Source organism: Ixodes scapularis, unplaced genomic scaffold (assembly GCF_016920785.2).
Source record: "Ixodes scapularis isolate PalLabHiFi unplaced genomic scaffold, ASM1692078v2 PGA_scaffold4__175_contigs__length_147842914, whole genome shotgun sequence".
Lineage (NCBI taxonomy): Eukaryota > Metazoa > Arthropoda > Arachnida > Ixodida > Ixodidae > Ixodes > Ixodes scapularis.
This window is the reverse complement of record NW_024609879.1, coordinates 93,152,693-93,174,781: the sequence shown is the minus strand read 5'-3', so window position 1 is coordinate 93,174,781 and position 22,089 is coordinate 93,152,693.

Below are 22,089 nucleotides of genomic sequence, written 5' to 3'. Positions count from 1 at the left end.
AGAGTGCCTTCATACACAGCATGAACTAATTGCGAAGGCTGTGCAAGCGCGAGCAGCTGCCCTTGACTGCTTCGACTGGAGCACTCGCTGCACGAGCGCTCGTGCAGCCACCGAGGCTTCATCCAAAGCAACAGCTCGCTCTTTTAGCATGCGCGGCTAACAATAGTCCATGCTAACGTGAGACGAAGTATAGGCACTCTATTTGTAAACATGAGTTGGCCTATACACGGCTCTGCCTTGCCCTAAGCCAGAGCCGTGCGCTAAGCAAAGCGTACCTCGACAGCCCGGCACGCGCGTGGGAGTCGCGTGAGAAAGCGAGGAAAACACGCGCCATATGCGCAAACTCTCTAGATGGCACTTTCCAGAGACTTTTTTTTAAAAGAACTTCTGTCAGGTGCCATCCAGGGGAGGATCCAAAGGAGGGGGGGAGGGGGGGGGGCGGGGGCGGCCGCCCCCCCCCCCCCCTTTCACCTTCTCGGAGGGCAATTCGACATGGGTGGACCCCCGGTGCACACGAAAAAATGGGAGAATAGTGTCCTTAAAATTTTCCGTCCCCCCCTTCCCCCTCAAAACGGAGTCCGGGATCCGCCCCCCGGTGCCATCTTGAGAGCATGGGCGCAGAAGAGTCAGCTACAAGCCAACCCCGAAGTTCCTGCCGAAAAACCGGGCATTTAATTGAAAGTTCTTTTACATTTTCTCCCCCTTTCGATTTCTAAACGAAATGGTAACACTCGGGCCATTTAGTTCAGTCAAAATGCCAGGCTTCCTAACGTACAATATTTTCCGTGTTCCAGTACAGTCATGGCAGATATCTCCCCTAAGGACAGTGGTAAAACAAGCACACAATACTTAAGTAATCTAAGACAACTCTGTAGAGGAACGATTCATTATCTTGAGAGTCTTCTTCCTAATTCCTTTAACGGGATCATAACGACTGTATGTATGTCAGCCTGCTCCATGCTTGGTCGTTGGATCTTCGCCCAAGAGGTGAAAAAGTCGCAAAGTGTCGCGAAGCGCAGCTAAACTCGAAGCACGCCTCGAGGCGCAGCAACGAAGTCGGGGTTTGCCAGCAACAGGCAAGATAGGCAAGAACTGTGGTGGATCTACAACGCCTACACATGCACTCCTAGTAACAACGAATAAAAGTTTCGGCAGAATATATTGAATGATGATGAGATTCCCACCTCGTCGAACTTTTCAAGATGCCAAATTGGGAAGTATGATACTTTTCGAACTTTTAAAGAAACAAAATCGGAAGTTCGAAAATCGTCGAATCTTTAAATTTAGTAGGGTCGAATTTGAAATAATGGAATGTTCGAATATAAGAATTTCATAAGATTCCAAACAATACAATTTATAATAAACGCAGAAGTTCAATAAAGCGAAACCTCTCGACCTTTCGAAACCCCTGGTTCAAGCTTCGCACCTTAGGTTCGAAAAAAGTTCGCGGCATCTCTAATTCTAATCCGCATTCCAAGTGCGGATTGTGTTGGATTCTTATCCTTATCCGCACGCACTCCAAGTGCTTGCAGGCTCCGCGTGGGAAACTTCGAACGACATTGCCTTACGATGTTTGTCATGTTGGCGTTATCGAGTGTATTGTGTTGTCCTTTCCTTTTTGTCTAGTATAGTCCTTGCTCCCGTAAAAGGGACACAATATGTGTATGGGTGCAATTAGTGGCGTCCCAAGGGGGGTGCGGACCGCCCCGGGTGTAGCGCTCCGGGGGGGTGTCGCGTGTCCCGGCGGGCCACGAGAAAGGGGGGGGGGGGGTGTTAAGGCGGGCGACAAGCGGGGGGGGGGGGGGGGGGGGCGGGGGAGGTGTCACCACGTGCCATCACCCCGGGTGCCACCGCCTCGGGTGCCGCCGACCCTAGTGACGCCACTGGGTGCAATGCCTTTCCCTGCTCAACTGCACACCCAACTGCACCACAAACTTTTAAAAGCAATAAACTACTATCACTATCAGTACACGAACATATATTAGTAAGTGCACGGTGTATATTCCGGCGGATACCTATGTTTCGGAATTCGTTAGATTTCAAACAAATGCAAACTTACCTAGTTTTTAAAATTTTTAATATTGATTAGCATTGGTTGGCGCATTCGGTTACAGATAATACTGTACTCGCGCCTCGGGGACTTGAGAGAAAAGGCATCAAACCAAGACGCAAGCGATCACTAGTTTTCCTCCAGTTTCTTTTTGTGTGTCGTTGTTGAAATCTTATTATTGGCAAACAAAAAATGAAAGATGTTTAAATATTCTGTAATGCCGAATTAGAGTGCAGCTCTTGAGAAGGAGGAGGGGGGTATGGAGGGGAGGGTATAATGCCCCACTTCCTCCTCTTTTGCTTCGCTTCCATTTAGCGGGAGAGTTTCGCTAATTTTCCCGCTACATTTAGCGGGAAATTTAGCGAAAAATTTTGCGAAAATTTACCCGCTAAATTTAGCGGGGAAATTTCGCGAACATTTTTCGCTAAATTTAGCAGGAACATTTTCCCGCAAAATTTAACGGGAAATTTCCCCGCTAAACTTAGAGGCGAAATTTTTCCATAATGCAACGCGCGCGGTTACGCCGACGCTGACGCCGCTGAACCCGAAAACGGGCGCCTAAGAACTGCGCTCTGAAACAAATACCAAAGCTGGTGTAAGTTTTTTATGGATAATGCGCCTGTGCCAAAGTCAGCGCTGTAACATTGTGTGGTGCTGAGCTGATGGGAGCAGTAATGTGGGAACGGTGGGGTGGGGGGGGGGGGGGGGGGGAAGGGCTAGTGAAAAATTTTTAGGACAGAAGTACCCCCCCCTCCAACACACACACACATACACACACAGATGTTCATAGCAAACCCGCAGGCTCGTGCACATACTCCCAGTGCTCGCAGCACCCTCGGCATGTTTCACAACTTCGATCACACGACCACACCTAACATCTTTTAACAACCCTTTCATCTATCGACGTCTCTTACAAACGCGCCATTAAGTCCATTTATAAAAAAAGCTACAATAACAATTGCCAAGGACCTTTCAGGCATTCCTCCATCTGGTAGTGTTGAAAGTATTTTGGAGATTGGGCGGGCTGGGGGCTCTGTTTTCAAATAATTATTGTTTACTGGACATGACTGATCTTCCTGCCCCTCCCCTTTCCCCGTTACTACGCCACTGCCTCCATCATCTATGAGCACAAAAAAATACCAGTCGAAAATCTTACACCAGCTCGTTCCAATTTCCCTATTCTTTCACCAATAAAAATGCTCAACGCTACAAAAAAAAATTGCCAGGTTTTTTTGTTTTTTTTTGATAGGAGGGGGGGGGGGGAATTCAGGTTGATGCGCTTGAGGTGCCCCCCCCTCTTCCTTTCCCATGCACATACATTGACACATACACACACACACACTGATCGCCTGTGTCCTCTTCTCCAAGATCCCCGACGCGCAGTACCGTTTAATCTCAAGTGCGCCACCCAATGCTAATTAATTACTTTGAAAAATAAAAACAAAAACATTTGCTTGAAATTATTTTAATTCTGAAACATAGGCCTCCGCTAAATTAAACACGGTAGAACTACTAATATTTCCGTAGACTCGTCGAGGCTGCCAACACGCCAGAGTCACAACAAAAAGCCGTGAACTTCTAAACTACTGTGCTCAAAGTTTCCCGCGACAAAATCCCGCCAGACGCAGAGTGCGGATAAGGAAAATCTGTCCCTATATTCGCACTCCGAGTGCGGATAGTGGTGAATTCTAATCCGCACTCCGAGTGTGGATAGTGGTGGATTCTAATCCGCACTCCGAGTGCGGATAGTGGTGAATTCTAATCCGCACTCCAAGTGCGGATCGTGGTGGATTCTAATCCGCAGTCCGAGTGCGAATAATTTTGGATTCTTATTCGCACTCCAAGTACCGATTGAGATGCGTGCGGAGGCGCGGGCACTACCGGAAGTACAATGTCCGCGCGCGTGGCGTAGGAAGTGTGGGAAGTTTTGCTAGGTTCCTTAGTCTCGTTAAGTGCGTTTCTCTTCACGCACTGGTGCGCTGCGAAGAAGCGACACCCGCAGGCGACAGCTCGATTCTGCGTATCGCTTCGCCGCAGCGCGGACGAGTGCGTAGGGAAAGAAGACTTCTCCACAGCGGGATGCTGCGCTCGCACTCGTCAAAAATGTGGACAAAGAGAGAAAAAAATGCTTACTTCGTTAAATGTTATTGTGACGTCTCTTCATTGTAGTACAATTTTCAAATTTGAATCACGGCTAGCATGCAAAGAAATATGGTAGGCTGTGGTGCCCTTACGAATTGCGTATGTCGTTCAACATTATACTTTTTTTTTCTAAATTAAAGATTTACAAAAGGTCATTCAAGTGTAGCCGCATATAGACAATTGTGTGGGGATGTAATTCTATATGAAATTTGTACCGATTAATTTTGTTTAGATATAGCGGGAATGCACTAACTTGTTCGGGAAGACAGTGAATCAAGTTAATAGTAACACTAAATTAGCTTTTGCAGTGGATGAATAGAAGCTTGAAAAAAAACAAATAAATTCTGAAGTGGGTATCTTAATAGCCGACACGATGTTACATCAAAACTTCATCTAAAATTCCATCGATGTTCATAATTAAAAATCAAAGGCTTTTAAATTCAGATTTTCACAGTTTTATAGTAACCGTAACACACAGAAGTGGGAAAACAAATACAACATTGCCTTTTATGTGGACAGTTCATTGTATGTGTTGTCCCTCCATCCTATAAGATATTCCATAGAGACCGCCTATCACGTGGTGGACGGGTTGCTGTAATTGTGAAAAGTAGTATTCAAGCTGTGATTTTAGATCAGATCGAGAATCATGAGAGCTTGTGTATGAAGCTGAATTGCTGGGGCAACAGCATTGTTCTGTACGCTGTGTATAGAGCTCCCAATTCTCCACCTGACTTTCTAAATCAGTTATATAACCACATGTCCTTGTACCGGAACAATAAGCTTGCAGTCATAGGTGATTTCAACCTCCCAGGCATAGATTGGACTCGATTGTCAGATGCTTCATGTCAGCATAGTGAAATTGTTTTTGACACTATGTTTGCCTATGATCTCCAGCAAGTTGTAACGGAGAACACACGGGAACAAGGTACAAGCCACTCCGTTCTAGATCTTGTGTTTGTTAGTAGATGTATATCTGAATATACGGTCAGTGTTGAGAGGGGGAATATCCGATCATAAGCTTGTTTACTTTTGTTGCACTTTGGCGAAAAAACTATCTGAACGGAAAAGTGAAGTTAAAATCATGAAAGATTTTTTCGGACGCCAATGATGAATGCATCCTGGACTATCTTGAAATGGCACTTGACAGTTTTATCAGCTCTGACGGGCATGTTTTATGGAACAAGTTTAAGGTTATCTGCCATTATTGTTTGGATCATTTTGTTCCTAGTAAAAAAACGCGTAAATAAGGCTCACCCCTGGATCCATCGGCAAATAGTTTACTTAAAGTGAAGGATGAAACGCCTTAGAAGAACAAAACATGCTAACAACAGTCGGCTAGAGAACATGCAATGCATTCAACAAGCCCGTGATTATTACGTTTCCAACACACTGACCAATTTTCTTACAAACGATCCTCAGAAGTTTTGGAGCTATTTGAGCAACAAAAGAAAACCAATCAGACAACTATCTGTCGACGGTACGGTGGTTGCTGATGACACAACAATCGCTCGTCATTTTAATGCCTACTTTCAGTCAGTATTTTCCGACGCTGAAATGAACGAGTGTGAGAATCGTGAATCGTCACATCTGAATGCAGACTTCATATCTCACGCAGGAATTTTTTTCTGTGTTATTGAATTTAGAAACCAAAGTCTTTTGGGCCCGATAAGATACCCAATGCCTTTTTGCGTCGTTTTGCTGGTCGATTGGCACGCTTTCTAACAGCGATTTTTCGAGTTTCTTTCTTGTCGGGCGTTCTGCCAAATGATCGGCTCTTAGCACAAGTTGTGCCGGTGTTTAAAAAAGGGGACCACTTATCTATGAGCAGCTACAGACCAATTTCTTTGACGTGTACATCGTGTAAGCTACTAGAACATGTGATTTCAAATATGATAACTGACTTCCTCGATAGTAATAACTTAATGACCGAGTTTCAGCACGGATTCCGCAAGGGGTATTCCACTGTAACTCAGCTTGTTACCACAGTACACGAACTTGCCTCCACGTTGGACAAATCTGGACAGGTAGATGTTTTATTCCTGGACTTCAGCGAGGCTTTTGACAGAGTACCACATGGAGAACTACTCCTGGAATTGCAACGTATTGGCCTTGATCCAGCTGTAGTAAAATGGATTGGCTCATATCTCCATGGCCGTAAACAGTATGTAGAGGTTGGTGCTGGTTGCTCGGAGATGCTTGATGTGACTTCCGGAGTACCCCAAGGAAGTGTCCTGCGCCCATTACTGTTTTTGAAATACGTTAATGATATTGTTTCTATCGTTGCCCCAGGTGTGAGCATCCGTTTATTCGCGGATGACTGTGCCTTGTTTAAAGAAGTAACGTGTCCGAGTGACCAAGTAGCACTGAATTTGAGTTTAAATTCTATACAGGATTGGTGCGACCAATGGAAGATGAGCCTGAATCTTGAGAAAACTGTTTTTCTTAAAATCACGAAAAAAAAACAAAAAAAAAACTTTGCCTTTCAGTACAAAATAAGGGACTATAACGTTTCTGAGGTAGATAGTTATAAGTATCTTGGACTCACATTTGGCAAACATTTGAGCTGGTCTAAACATATAGATAACATAACATCTGCTGCTTTTAGAAAGCTTGGATTGATTAAGAACAAACTAAAGAATACGCCCTCTAATATAAAATTACTAGCGTACAACTCGCTCATAAGACCTAAGGTTGAATACGCCAGCATTTTATAGGACCCCTTTACCAAAAAAGATATAAACTAGAGCGAGTTCAAAGGCGGGCAGTCAGATTTATTTACGATAAATTCAAACGATCCGACTCTCCCTCCTCACTAATGCAAATAAACCAAATTGATTTGTTACAGGAAAGAAGAAAAAAGGCTAGGCTGAAGTTTTTGTATCTTCTTGCAAATGATGGGGAAGGGGGGGGGGGGGGGCTTTCTATTAGTGGGTACTCATAGCTACAACCCGTTACTACCAGACAGACCAGACATTATCAGCCACACTTACTGGCACCTTACTTTGCTCGCACCAATCGTTTTAAATTTTCTTTTTTCCCCGGGACAATTAATGACTGGAATTCTCTTCCTACTGAGTTGGCCGTTTCCTCCCAGTTCATGACTTCATAGGCGTCAGTGCTACATTTCCTTCTGCTGCTGGTGGTTTTTTATGCTCTGTATATTAGTGCTGTATTTGTACTTCCTGTCGAAGGTATTGCTTGTGTATTGGCATGTACGGTGTGCGATTTACTCTTTCTTATTCACCCCTGCTTGGACCATATTGGTCTGCAGTATGTTATAAATAAATAAATAAAAAATAAAGTATGCCCCAAAACGAACTTCTGGCCGCTCCGAAGAGGCTCCTAAATTACTCCATTCAGTCACATTATTGATGATGTTATTTTTATCTCAGCCTCTATTCGGAGGTTTTCATTAAAACCATGTGCCATTTCTTTTATGCAGAAGCGTTATGCCCGTAGGCTGATAGAACACCACAATGTACAGCAATTGGAACAGACAGCGTTCTCACAGGAACACACTTTGCTCTCGCTACCGTGTGTGTTATCTGCCTGCGACATGTTCGACCATTTTAACTTGCTTTGTAGAGGAAAAATATTTTGTGGTCGCCCCAAGAGAAAAAAACAAACTACAATATTAAATTATACAAACAAGAAAAAAAATGATGTTTCTTGTTTATACACGTTTTGATAAGATAACGTGTCTTAAATGCACATACGAGTATCTTCAAGGGACCATGAAATGATTTTTCAACATCCTCCTTTAGTCCTCAATTTAAAGGCGAAACGGGAAATCACGTCGTCATGACGTGCTCAGGCACAGGATGCGGTGACTCCGCACTTCAACTATGGAACTTGTCATCGCAAGTGATGAGTGCCGCCACGGCACTCGATGGCCACGAAGGCGAATCCAAATGTTCGTTGACAGATTGATTGTTAACGAGCGCTTACGTCCCAGTGACTCAGTGCCTGTGAAGAAAATGTTCGCTAAAATTCTCTCCATAAACTTTTATGGCCAGACGTAGTGTTTAGAACTCTGCTAAAATTGTTAAAATGACTCTATATGCAATATATTCCCTCTAAAAAAAGAGAGGGTCTTAGATGTACACATTTGTGTAGATCACCTTTGAAAGGTTTGAGGAGGTAAGAAATAGTCCTCTATATTTTAACATGTTCATGCGGAAAATCAGGCTTTCGACTTTGTACCCTCTTTCTTTTAACTTACGCAATTAGTAAAATTCCCGTCTAAACAGCCCAGAATTCGTTTCTTGCCCCTTTAATCAACACATTAGTGTAAGATTAGCAACGCTCCGCGAACGCCGCTTATAAAGTAAAAACGAGTGGTTTTATTTTTATGATTTTATTCCTGTTTTGTTAGCACGTTTTACCGCTTTAAAAGCAGCCTGCAGTGTACAAATATGTGTGCACTTGCTCTCGCCGTACGTGCATCATCAACCTCGATTAATTTTTGTTGAAAACTTAGTATATCAATAGCCTCTACTCCAAGGATTTATTCTGATCCCCCAGGATGAAATCGACACTCCCCTGGAATTCTTTGTGCAGAGAAAACAAAATCTTGCTCCAAGAAGACCCGAATTTCAGAGTCATTGTTTCGTGGCGATTTTTAATTATCTCTGCGGATGATTTCTTTTTCATCTATTTCTCACTTGCCTTTCCAGTGACGTCTGGCAACACCTATAGCTAGCTATACGATTCCATGTGAGGGATTCGCATTCAGACAACACTTGACGTCAGTGTTGTTTTTTTTATATAAAATTTATTATTTACAGCGGAGACATCAGACGCCACTTGGGGCACTTCTCGCTGTCTGAACATCCATACAACAAATTACTTATGCTTACCTTAATTGTGCGGGTCAAAGAGACCTGCCCTTTTGCACAAAATGTGTATAGGACTAGGGTTTCGTGAAAAGATTTAATAAAAAAAAATATAACGGGAGTGTATGAACGCCAGTGAAACAAGTGTAAGGCATAAATGTAAGGGAAGTGTAACGCACACGAATCGAGCCTCTGTTAACACAATTAATATCATGTGCTGTTTATACACCTGCTAACTGTATTGGAGCAATTAAGTTGAATTAATTTTCGCTCCCAGTGATATATTTTAATGCCAAATGTGTTATTAAATGTGTCGAATTTGAAAACATAAAAATCGACTGTAGCAGAACTCAAGGCATCAAATGGAAATAAGGAACAGTAGATCTTTTTCGGGTTATTGTTCCCTCTCATCGCTTACTTTTATAACATGGTCCTACCCAGTTGCCCGGCCGCGCCAGTGCAGCGGCCGGGCAACTTCCGGTTGAATCGAATGCACCAGTTCCTGCACTGCGGAACTAGTTCAGCCAGTTCAGGCGAATCGAACAGACCTACAGAATTCGGCTTACCTGACGTCGTGGAAGACCTGCAACATGCAGCATCAACTATATATGATTCCAGGAATGGAAAAGACACTTTGCGGGGTTCTCTCGGTGCCGTACGCGCGGTTCATAAGTCTCGAACGTGCCCGGGACTCCTCCAGCCAACTCCCCCCGAAACACGATCAGTCAAGGGTCTCTGAAGGCGCTGTTCGAAATGCGGCCGCAGCACGTCGTTGCTAGTTTATCTACCGACCTGAAGGATGAATTTCCTTTGACCCGAGGGCTCTGGCGTCGGGTCAGGCTGCCTTTATGACACGAAAGCAACGGAAGCCATCTTGATGCCCTCGAGTCAAAGGGAAGCCTTATGCCGCGGCCAGACTGCTAATTCATCGCACAAAAGACACTCTGGAGACACTGTCTAAGATCTTCCTTGGATGACGGTCAGAGTGGTCATACGAAAACGCTCTGCATACATGTTCGAAGCCTATGAGGCAAACATGGTTCTCATGTGCTTAGGCGTGTCCGCAGACGATTCTGTCATAATGTGTTCAGCGAATACAATGACTTGTATGATGTATGGGCGATGCGTCCTTCGCGGAAATGGCGTGTCGTAGGAAAGAAGTGTTTCCACGCTTGGAAACACGGGACTCGGCACAAAGAGTGAGATACCTTTCTTAAAACGAGGCGCTGTCTCGGCTGGCCGCTAAGACTGCGACCACCCCTACAGTTCCTCGTAAGTTTTGTTGGTACGCTGAAACCTTGAAATGTATAATCGGCGGGGTAGCAGTCTCGTTTGTGCACTCTCCGACGGAAGTCTATTCCGGGTTAGGGCTGAAAAGGGGTATTGGGATGGTGATATTTTTAAGCAATTGGTGCCGTGTATAGACCGTTTTATCGTGGGTAGCGCCATTTTGAAAGAGAGAGAGAGAAGAGGGGGAAAGGGCTACCGACACTTTCCCTCTTGCTGGTGCGTTAGAAAGAGTGAATGCCCCGGATGGAGAGGCTTCGCCGGTGTTGGGTGCGTGCATTTCCCGAATTTCGTTCACGCTTCCTTCTTTGTTTGAAACTCCCAAACTTAATTCGGGCCACGGGCTTAGATGGCGACAGTCCCCCGGTCACCGGGACACCATTGAGGGGTCCCGATGAGTGCAGAAATAACGACAGGAAACGTAGAATACTGTCCGAGAACCTGTAGTTTGTACGGAATCCGGCAAGGCGAATGCGGCTGCAATGTCTTCAAGCTCCATCGCTTTCTACATGACCCCGATCTCCGGCGGCAGTGAGTTGCGTCCGTAAACCGAAAAGACTTTTCCCCGAAGCCATCCTCTCAACTGTGGTCGGAACATTTTTTTTTTTTTTTTTATATGGAGCGCCCACTGAGCGCTTACCGCGGTTGAACATGAGGTACGCTCGCAAGGTGCGTGCTAGTTTTTTCGTGATAATTGCTGTTCCAGCTTGTAACTCTTTGTAGCTAACTTTATCTTAATATTGATATTTTAAAGTGGTGACATTGACTCGATTTTATCATCTACAACACTTAGTTGAAGGCTCATTTCCGCCGCCAGGTGGGGCTGGAAATTATCGAAATGTTATTTGTATCGGTTTTTCTGAATCGCGATCTCCTGCGCGATACCAGAGAGCAGTGATTATGTTGTGATTATAAGCAATTAGACAAGAGTCATGTAACGGGCGCTCCGCTGCAGCGAGACGCCGAAACGCACTTGTCCCGAGCGATTGAATGTCCGCTCGTGCTTCTCGCGTTCCTCGCGCTATATACCGCTTTTTTTTTTTCGTCGGGTTTGAAAACTATGTTTCATCCTCGCCGCTGCGAAAGCTGCGCGCTGAATACCGGACTCCCCGAAAAATACTCTGTGCTACCAGATCCTCACGCTCCAAATCTGCAACCGGGCACTCTAAGGCTCCGTCATCGAACTGCCAGGCTTTGTGAGTATAGAGGAGGCAATGGTATAACCCAGCGCTGATTGTCTCAAGCCTTCTCGAGTCTGGTTGATTGATTCCAAAGTTTTGACTTGCGATTGTCCTGTGTGACGCCCAGCTTTGAAGTTCGCCGTCTTCATCGCAAGAACTCCACCGAGTTTTATTTGTGTCTCACGCTACTTTACACGAAAGTGATCGAAACTTATGTGGTCTATTGCGTCTAAAGGCAGCTTTTAATTAGCGTCTCTTTTTATTTGATTTTTTCTTATTATGGATGTACCTTTTGCTGCAAATAAAGCTGTTCTGCTTCTTTTTTTTTTCTGCATCCTGTATGCATGCGTGGATATTTGTGCCCGTGTTACTTTGCGTGTAGAAATGTCTGCAAGCATTGGCAAGGCTTTCAAGAGCGCGGAATTTCAAACTCTATACAAACGAGTAATTTTAACGAAAACATTAAAATGATATGCTCCCGTAAAACATATAGCGAGTAGAACAAAAACGTGTTCTTTGCAAACAATTTGTTCTACCAGAGTTCCCGGTTTTATTGTTTCGCCTTATATAGTTTCAATACCTGCACATTTCCATTTCTGAATATAAAAATGTATAGACGCTTGAAAAGCACCTGTAGTATGTTCGAAGCACAAATTTCTAGATCACTAGAATAATGCCCACAGCACAGTAAAAGCATAGCTTAAAAATATATCTGGAACCTAAACCCCCTAGTCTGCGTTCGGCTTTCTTCTAACTCACAGAAGGTCAGTGAACAAAGAAAAGACAGCACGTCCTTCTAGAAGGGTCCTTTATTTCCAGTAGATTGGGACGTTCTGTTCCGACATCGTCAGGTAAACGGCGTAGGATTTCAATAAAAGAATGCCTGACATTGTCTTAATGGTCATGGTCGCTGCATATTCCAGATTTTCTATCGAATATCGAGTGGTCCTTAACTTGAAGACAAAAGGGGCATTCAGCTCTGCATGAGTTTCTTATGTATGGGTTGCACTAGAAGAAGGAAGATACATAAAACAATATTAAAATATAACACGAACTTATAGACTTCAGTTGACATGAAATAAAAAAAAATTAACCAATATTAACCAACATGGTTAATATTGACCAGCTCGCCTGCACCTTTACATTTTTTGTAGATAACAAACATAATAAATGTGTACCGAAATTGCCCATGTTGGGAAAATGAGCCAATTGTTTAGTTCAGTTACACGTCAGTAGAAGCGTATCCATTGTTCAAGAGACAATTTATTGTCAAATTGAATTTTTGTAATCAACGAGAGTTCTTTCAGGGTGGCATATCAACTGACAATTTGTATGCGTTCTTTATGGACATTGTGAAGTATCCTAACTTATCAACAAATTAAACTTGTTTTCATTAAAAACTAAGATTGCAGTGGCACATAAAATGTCACTAGATTTCGTAGATATGTTTGAGAGAAACAAAAAGCAGAAAAAAAAACTGAATGCTTTCTCAGATATGAAGTCTAAAATTTATTCAGTACTTTAGAATGAGTTGTTTCCTCCTGGTTTCAATTAAAAAGGATTCATAAAATATGTCTGCTTGCAAGAAATGTCAAATTAAAAATTTTAAAACAAAAACACGTTTAGACTTTTGAAATTCAACACTCAACTTTAACCCTGTCTGTAGGAATACTTTTCAGTTATTCAAAAAGTGGTCAAAATCGCAATGAGAAAGCACACATTTCATATACTTTTAATTAGCGCAAGAACACTAGCCAGGATGGAAATGTTTTTGTTTTTGTATGCGCGTGCGCATTATTCATTAATACACGCACCGTCAAAAGGCGCTTGACACATATTTTCGATGTAAAGTGCATTTATATTAGATCTAAGACATATTGCGTATTAGTGGCTATTACTATGGGAATGTGCATTTCGCATATCAAGTTAAAAGCAGTTTGTTCTACAAATAAAAAAGTCACATTAGTTTCACAGTATTGTGGAATTTTGATACGTGTGGTAAGTTCAAGGCCCTCGAGGCCGTGGTCTGTACCATAACCGATATACCGGAAAATTATATATTCGTCACTACACTTGTAATCTCTCGATTCGCATCAGTGGTGCATGTTGATGTTTATCATTTCACCAGCATTGTTCAGTTTTGCCGCCCGTTCGGGCCTTATGCTTATAATCAATTTTCCTTGTTTTGCAACCAAAACAGGAATTCATTTGTTTTAAATTTTGTAGTAGTTATTTCAAATAACCTCGCTCAAACGTTGCGGTCGTTACATTGAAACGCATGCGCAAGGGGAAACCTAGTTTAGAGAAAGTGGCGATGAGCCTCCTTATAGCGAATTCGGATGGGTCAGGTGAGGTAACATTTTTGTAATGAGCCGCCGCAGACTGCCGCCGCGGAGCGGTGTGAACGCAGTGGGGAAGGGACGGGTTAACACGCGCCCCAGTGATTCACGCGCGAAGTATAAAAGCCTTTTTTAAGCAGTGTTTCCTTTTCGATAAACGGCGTTTCTCTAAACCGTGCTTCGATAAAACGGGCACGTTCTGTAAAACATGCTTCGACGAAATGGCGTTCGATCAGCTGTAGTAAACTTGTTTTGCCGTCAAGGAGGACAGTGTGTTATTATTTTCTTTCAACTAACTAGAGTAGAACTAGATGACAATGGTCGATTGGCCCATCATTTCTCAAGTAATACACAAAGCGCCTGGTAATCTTCAGTCATGCGTCTCGTTTTAATACAAAAATTAATTGCCACTATTTTTGAAGATTATTTAGATAAGATGCTGTATAGTCACGTAAGTTTTTTTTAACAAAGTAATAACCATTTAGAGTTCACTGCCCCTAAATTAGAAAACCACTATCTCAAAAAGGTCTTCAGCAGAAAATTAGGAAACCTTCCATTAATAGAAGGTTAGAAACAACAAAGTTCTCTATATTTAAAAAAAAAAGTATAAAATGGGGATAAAAGGCAATCAAAGTATAGAACAAAGAGAGTGCAAGACATATTTCAAACTGGCAGCTTGGACATTTATTGGGGGTCCTCTCCGCCGACCATCACCACCTCTGGAGCGGCGGCCTGGGTAAAAAGGAGGGGAAAGGGTGGGGCAGATAGAGGGTAATACTGAAGAGGTGTGTTGTTGGCGAGATAACGACCCTGGAGATATGGCCCAGGTCGTCTAGAGAGGTTACCGTTGTGAGCTGAGGTAAATGATTTAGGCATCCGACAACCTGAGCAAGGGTGAGCCGATGTTCCCTGACGAGTGATGCATGACGAAGTTCTCAGTTATTCCGTGGCCGTACCTGGACCATACCAACAAGCCTAAGAGCATCCCTCGTAGCTCCCGCTTCGCCTGAATTGCGTTCTTCCACAAAACTTCACATAGTCTCAAATCGCTGGTCCACCGACACAACACCGAAGACTTCTTTGCATGCCGTTTCAAACTTTCCTCGCTCTGCAGCAAGGCAAAACTTGAAACAGGGAGGACAGAGGAAAATTGAGACTCACTCTCGCATGACTCCGGCCCAAAGTCTCAACCCTGTCTCCCAGTGGGCCTTGTTTTGGGAGTACCGCCAAATAGGTTGACCAGTGAAAAATTAGCGACTCCCTCGCCGGGAGGTGATTTTCTATTTTTCTTATTCCCTTGTTTTGCCCGATCTCCCGAAGGTCACCCGGGGGGTTATTTCCACCGGCCCGCAGTGGTGGTTGTAGAAATACAAAGGGGAAAAAATCGAAGTGAGGAGGGGAGAAGGTATAAAGATTGTTTAGGCTAGGTGGCTCAAGCTACCACCCGTTACAAAGGGTACAGCCGCTAGCACCCATCCATCCATCCAACCATGCCAATGAATATGTCCGTGCCTGAAGCACTGTGTATTTCATTTCGTTTCGATGTGCTTCAGAGTATATTGGCCAGGCCGGCCGGTGCCAAAGAGACCTTCAAAAGTGCCGATGAGGTAAAACAAGAGGTCTCCAACCCGTCCGTTCCGAGCCATCACCCGATCGCACAGCACGCCGCAACCTGCACAAACTTCGATCCTGATTTCTCCCGATGAAACTTGGAAGCCACAGGTCCAGGTACGGTGGTACGGCCGCGAAATAAATGAGCCATTTGCCATGCATCATTCGGCGGGGAACATCGTCTCACCCTCTCTCAGCTTGTCGGATGCCGAAATCAGTTCCCTCTGCTCACAACGGTAACACCTCTAAACCCTGGGGAATATCCCCACAGTCGTGAGGTCGGCGACAAGTCGTCCCTTCCCTTTTCCCTTTTCCCTTCCCCCACCCCTTTTTTCTCGTTCATTGCTCAGGCCACTGCTTCAGCGGTGGACGTCGTCGGTGGCACTGACCATCAATAAATGTCCAAGCTGGCAGTTGGAAAGATGAAGATGTCCTGCCTTCGTTTTATATGTCGCTTTTCTTCTATCCCTGTACCTTACCAGCACGGTCCAATTCAACGGGTCTAAAATGATCCTTCAAAGTATGGTAACAATGCAGTTGAAGTAGAGTCAATCGTGCGTTAAAATGTCTTAAGAGTATGGTAAAAATGAACATTCCAAGTTCTTAACAAGTTTACTAAATAATCGGCCAATTTACGTAGCAACAAAAATACTTTCTAAAAAGAAGTATACTCCAAGTTCCCGGCTTTTCGGGTCGCTCAAGTGCCCTTTATGCTGCTACCCGACCCCCCAATTTGTCGACTCAAGTTACAGCCTCAAATATTTCGGCAGATGGTGCAGATTTCTCTCACGGTCAAAACTTCGATCAAGGTGCATCGTTCCCGGCACATTTTGATAGTAATAGCTAAGCTCACTTAATATTTATGAAGTTGTGACTCTATCATGGTACTGGGCGTGGTTACACGTAAAGTGAGGCAGCCTTAAGAATCGGAACCTTATATAAATGTAAAAAAAAAAGAATATATATTTTGGTGAACATACCGGTTCGTTACATTTATTTCGGGGTCTCCATACGCCCCTCGGTCTCTGGCAATCGCAAACTCTGAGAAAGAAAAAGAACTATATAAAACGGCTACGCAATTCTAAAACGTAAACTTGGTTGAGGCTATTATTCCAGTTATGTCTGACGTTCTCTAGAACGAGTATCTTGTGGGAATTAAGTACAGTACAGGTAAGAGCAGCAGTGTTAAGACGGTTTTGGGCTGGGGGTCAATGAAGATTTCGGGCCTCGGTGGACTGTTCCGGATAACTGAAGAAACGCAGTTAGATTTGTATAAAACAAACATCATACAGCTGCGATGCCAGGCGAACACAGTGCAGTTTTATCACGAGCAAGCCAATCGCAGATTTTTCGTTCTTTCTCTTAGAACAGAAATGCTGTCATTAAAGCTACCAGTTTTTATGAGAGCATTGGCACGCATAGTTGCAGAAAAGCAATAATTCCTCGCACCAACCTAAGTGATCGATCTCAATGCTTCTAAATAATATATATGCATAAAATATGTCATGTCTTGGTCGCAGAATGTGTACAATGTAAAGCTACCCGTATCTTCCCCCCTCCAGGCATAACACCACCCCCGATCCGCCGTGCTGGCGTCCTACAGGGTGCGGCCGTAAAAACTTTCACATTTGGTACGCCTAGCAAAAATCGAATTTCAAACGCACATACCTGAAATCGGGCACACGAACGTCGTTTATTCCAAAATTTTTTGCCTATTTTTTTCAGACATCAACTCGGGAGTAGGGAATTATTAGAAAGATAACAAAAATGGCAGACGTGCATTTCCTATGGCCTATACCCAACGTTGCCTATACCCGCCCGTTCGCCGTCTGCTATCTGGTTCGCGGCGCCGCCCCCAGGGGGTGCACTGAACGCAAATACGTGGAAAACGCCGCACGAAAGGCTGTCGTCGGGCGAGATAATCTCGATAAAAAGTGATTTTACCGAAATATGTGAACGATTATGCCCTTTTACTTGAAATTTAAAAACTGGCGGACGCCCTTGTTTAATAAAAATATGTTCTAAAGCAGACGAACGTGTGCCTTTCTTTGTTGTCTGCTTATCTGTTGGCGGGTCCGTTGCCGGTGAAAGCGCAACTTTGGAATCAAGAGTGACGCTGCTGAGGCATCTTGATTGTTCCTAGTTATTGTTTTTGTTTCACTATCTTCTGCAGTTATTATCAAAATATTTTCCGCGCCCCCCTGCGATGCCGCGATACTCGGCAAGTGAGTGTGGCCAAGCAGTCAAGTGGTACGTGGAGCGGAGCTCGGTGGCCACAGCACAACGAAAATTTCGCACTGCATTTCATAAACGCCTGCCTTCACGCCCAACTATTTTGACTTGGGCGGATCGTTTTGTGAGTGGAGGAGACTTTAAAAAGAAGAATCCAGTCAGTGAACGTGAGAGCCTGCTGAAAAATGAGGAGCTCATTGATGCGGTGCTTGCTGTCTTCGAGAGTGACCCGCAATTGTCAACAAGACGAGCAGCCAGGTTGTTCGGAATTTCGGAAAAAAGCGTACGACGGATTCTGCGGAAAAATAATTTGTGCTTCTACAAGATGCAAGTTGTCCAAGCCCTGCACGACGGCGACAACGTCCGACGTTTAGAATTTTGCAAGACGGAGTTGTTGCGAATTAAGAGCAACCCGGGGTACCTGCAATTTCTTTCATTTAGTGACGAAGCAAACTTTCACCTAGATAGACGTGTGAACCGCCAGAACAGCAGGATATGGGCTCGCGATAACCCTCATGCCGTGGACGAACGGCATCTCCATTCACCGAAGGTGACAGTGTGGAGTGGGATTTGGCGTGGGAAGGCACAGTGGGCCCCTTTTTTTTTTTCGATGGCACCGTTAACGCAGATGCCTACTTGGACATGCTCAAAACGGGAATTCTCCCTGAGCTTGAAAGGTGCCACATGACAAAAGAAAACTGTATATTCATGCAGGATGGGGCGGCTCCCCATTACGCAAAGAGCGTGAGGGCATGGCTCAATAAGACGTTCCCTCGGCGGTGGATGGGTCGGGGATCAGATTATATGGACTGGCCTCCACGATCCCCCGACTTAAATATGTGCGACTCTTTCGTAGGGGGATTTATAAAATAACTTGTCTACAAAAAGAGGATCCCCAGCATCGAAGAGCTGAAAGAAAAAATTGAGGGCGCGTTCCTCGAGATCGACGATGGGATGCGCGAAACGGCTTTCCCGGCGTACGAAGCTCGACTTCGGCTTTGCGTGTCTGTAAAAGGCGGGCACATCGAATCGGCCGAACCCTAGCCGTTTAAAGGGCCGCTGCAGCATCAACATTATTTCAAATCACCGTGACAGAAGAGGCGCATCAGAAGATGTATTTTTCAAGAATAAACAATTGAATGAACGCACAACTTCCACTTTCTGACGGAATTTAAACTATTAGTTTCCCTCTTACTTTCTCTCGTGCTGCTTGCCGGACGCGGAGAGCAAAGTAGAGGCTGCTGATAGAGGTACCAATGGGAAACCAGAAAAAAGACGACTATCTCTGTCAAATACCAGCCATTTTATCACCGGCCCACCGAAATAACTCCAGCGCCGTTAATATTGCTCCAATTAATATGATTTCTTTTTTTTTTTTTTTACAAATACGTCTTGCGACATGTGTGTTAATTATACCCAAGCTGTATGAAAAATAATTACTTTATGTGTTACAGCGGCCCTGTAAAAATCAGAATGAAATGATAACTCAAAACGAACTTGTCTGCAACGGCAGCAGCACCACTTGCTATTTCAGGCTGTAAATAAATGATCTCGTCACATCATGGTGCCTTCTTGCTTGCATGACGATCTGTCAAAACTTAACTTGAAACAGGTAATTTCAACAATCGTTCATATATTTTGTTTAAATCACTTTTTATCGAGATTATCTCGCCCGACACCAGCCTTTCGTGCGGCGTTTAACGCGTTTTTGCGTTCAGTGCGCCACCTGGGAGCGGCGTTGCGAACCAGATAGCAGACTGCGAATGGGCGGGTATAGGCCATAGGAAATGCACGTCTGCCATTTTTGTTATCTTTCTAATAATTCGCTACTCCTGAGTTGATGCCTGAAAAAAATAGGCAAAAAACTTTGGAATAAACGACGTTCGCGTGCCCAATTTCAGGTATGTACGTTTGAAATTCGATTTTTGCTAGGCGTGCCAAATCTGAAAGTTTTTACGGCCGCACCCTGTAGGTCATATATTCGTTATGACAGCTGTAGGATTGTGTCGCCTTGTAATAAATTCCTGGTAAGAGAGCATAGCAATATGTTGGCGAGCTGATTTAGCCAAATAGATTGCAATAAATCACGAATACAAACGCGATTACTTGGTGGTGTTATGGTTGGAGAGACTTTTAGAAACGTAGCCAGCAATTACAAAGGTTTCTGGTGACTGGAGGGAGGTTTCAATGCTTTGCTATCGTATCCTTCAGGAACGGGCGAGCCTCGCATTATACGTTTCGTTTTTTTTTAATTTGTGTTTTCTGAGTACGGAGGGGTAAAGTTTACAGCTGTACTCCAATCTATCCATCATCAAATTGCCATGTGCAGAATTTAATTGCCACGCCACGCCGAGCCACGCGTCTACACGGCGATCGCTGTCTGAGTTAGCTTCCGTAAGAATGTAATCTTGCACTAAAACTCCCTCGCATTGCGAAGGACACCCCCAAGCCATGAAAGCCATGATATGTCTCAAGTAGCACAAAGGGGGCTTCAAAAGAGGGGCCGACGGTGGTCCTACCTGGGCGACCCACGTGGGTCCCACGTCGGTTTTGCAACTCGGACCCAAATCGACCCGACTTGGGCTGCCCACGGGACCTCCCGTGGCACCCAAAGCGGAGCTACTTGGGCAGCCCACATGTATTCCCCCTTTCCGTACCTACGGGGGGCTTACATGGGCAGCCCACAGGTGGTGCCCCCGGTAACCTGATTCTGCTTAGGGTAATTTCATAATTTCCCTAGGGTGTGGGTTATTTCAGTGCATCCCAAATTCAACATGCCCCAGCTTCCTCATGTGCCTACTGGAAATATTATTACCATTTCGACAGATCAATAAAACGTCTTGAGCAAGACCATGGAAAATTGGGCATCTCCGCGTGTACAAAATGGTACAATAACTGTGTACGTTTCCTTACAAAATCCTGTTGGACACGTAATAGGGGTACATAGCCAGCTTGAGCTAGCTACAGACATAAGACATTCCGACGAGCGTGCTTGTAATTCACCGTCAAATTAAATATTCTGCTTAAAACAATTCCACACCGTGTAACTAAGCCTTCTCAATACACACGCTGAGTAATTACTTCGCAATAAAATTTTCCAGATCTAAACATTTCTTTCTCACGCTTAATATTACAGTCCTTGGCGATTTAATATAAAGTTAAACCCATCTTCTTTGTTGAGTTCCCAGAACGCCCAGTAAATATTCCTATTATGGGAGGAAAGTGACATTTTTAGAGTGTCGCAGGTGATTCAAGTTGGGCATGCCCACGCCTTGCCCTCTTGGAGCCCACATCTATGCTAACCTTTCCCCCGTATAGCCGAAGTGTGGCCCAAGGGGACATTGTATGGGCAGACCAAATGGGGGATGCCCGCGCGGTCCCCCGTGGAGCCGACATTTCTACTAACTCTACCCCTGTGTACCCGAGGCGGGTCCCACAGGGCCATTGCACGGGCAGCCCAAGTTGGGCATGCCCCCGTGAAGTGAAGAGAACATTTGTGGCAACTCTACCCCTGTATACCCGAGGCGGGTCCCACGGGGGAATTGTACGGGCAGCCCAAGTTGGGCATGCCCCCGTGAAGGCCATATTTGTGGTAACTCTACCCCTGTATACCCGAGGCGGGTCCCACGGGGGAATTGTACGGGCAGCCCAAGTTGGGCATGCCCCCGTGAAGAGAACATTTGTGGCAACTCTACCCTTGTATACCCGAGGCGGGTCTCACGGGGGTATTGCACGGGCAGCCCAAATTGGGCATGCCCCCGTGAAGGCCATATTTGTGGTAACTCTACCCCTGTATACCCGAGGCGGGTCCCACGGGGGAATTGTACGGGCAGCCCAAGTTGGGCATGCCCCCGTGAAGAGAACATTTGTGGCAACTCTACCCCTGTATACCCGAGGCGGGTCCCACGGGGGAATTGTACGGGCAGCCCAAGTTGGGCATGCCCCCGTGAAGGCCATATTTGTGGTAACTCTACCCCTGTATACCCGAGGCGGGTCCCACGGGGGAATTGTACGGGCAGCCCAAGTTGGGCATGCCCCCGTGAAGGCCATATTTGTGGTAACTCTACCCCTGTATACCCGAGGCGGGTCCCACGGGGGAATTGTACGGGCAGCCCAAGTTGGGCATGCCCCCGTGAAGAGAACATTTGTGGCAACTCTACCCTTGTATACCCGAGGCGGGTCTCACGGGGGTATTGCACGGGCAGCCCAAATTGGGCATGCCCCCGTGAAGGCCATATTTGTGGTAACTCTACCCCTGTATACCCGAGGCGGGTCCCACGGGGGAATTGTACGGGCAGCCCAAGTTGGGCATGCCCCCGTGAAGAGAACATTTGTGGCAACTCTACCCCTGTATACCCGAGGCGGGTCCCACGGGGGAATTGTACGGGCAGCCCAAGTTGGGCATGCCCCCG